The sequence below is a fragment of the Triticum aestivum genome, chromosome 1D (assembly GCF_018294505.1).
Source record: "Triticum aestivum cultivar Chinese Spring chromosome 1D, IWGSC CS RefSeq v2.1, whole genome shotgun sequence".
Lineage (NCBI taxonomy): Eukaryota > Viridiplantae > Streptophyta > Magnoliopsida > Poales > Poaceae > Triticum > Triticum aestivum.
Window position 1 is genome coordinate 23,025,712 of NC_057796.1, and position 864 is coordinate 23,026,575.

The window sequence follows — 864 nt, forward strand, 5'->3', positions numbered from 1 at the left end:
CGGAGGACGGCAGGGGCAGGCGGGGTGTGGGCACGTCGGAGGAGGAGGAGGCCCTCGCTCGCCGGCTGCTGCAGGGGCCGGAGGAGGCCCTCGCTCGTCGGAGGGAGGAGGAGAGGAGAGGAGCGCTCGGCCGTCGGGGGCGGCAGGGGTGGAGTCCCGCGGGGGTCGGGGCAGCGGCGTCGGGGCAGCGCAAGACCACAGCAGCGGCGGCGTCGCCGACGGCGTGCAGGCGCGACGGACGGAGGGGGCGGAGCAAGGGGGCGGCGGCGTACGGTTGGGGTCGAGTGGGGGATCTGGCGAGGGAGGGAGGGAGGCCACAGTGCGAGGGAATAGGTGGAGTGCGGGATGTCTATCTAATGGCGCACCTCCCCCAAGTGCGCCATAAGTACGACGATAGCAATGGCGCACCTCCCCCTGGTGCGCCATTAGAAATTACTAGCCCGACTGCTCAGGTAATATTTCCAGCTAACCCTATCTCCATTAGAACACGCCCACTAGCCCGACTGGTCAGCACGCAGCACACACACTAGGAGGTCTTGGGTTCGATTCCCAGGATACCAAATTTTTGTTTTTATGCATTTAAAATGTTGTTTGATATTTATTTGTGTTTAAATATGTTCAAACTTGTTTAAATCATAACAGTAATATTTTTTTATAAAAACAGTAATGATTTTTTAAAAATTATCATCAAATTTGTTATTTGAAAATATAATCAAATTTGCTTTTTTTGCAAATTTAGTTGCATTCATTTGTATTTTTTTATAAAAACAGTAATGGTTTTTTAAAAAATATCATCAAATTTGTTATTTGAAAATATAATCAAAGTTGCTTTTTTTTGCAAATTTAGTTGCATTCATTTGTGAC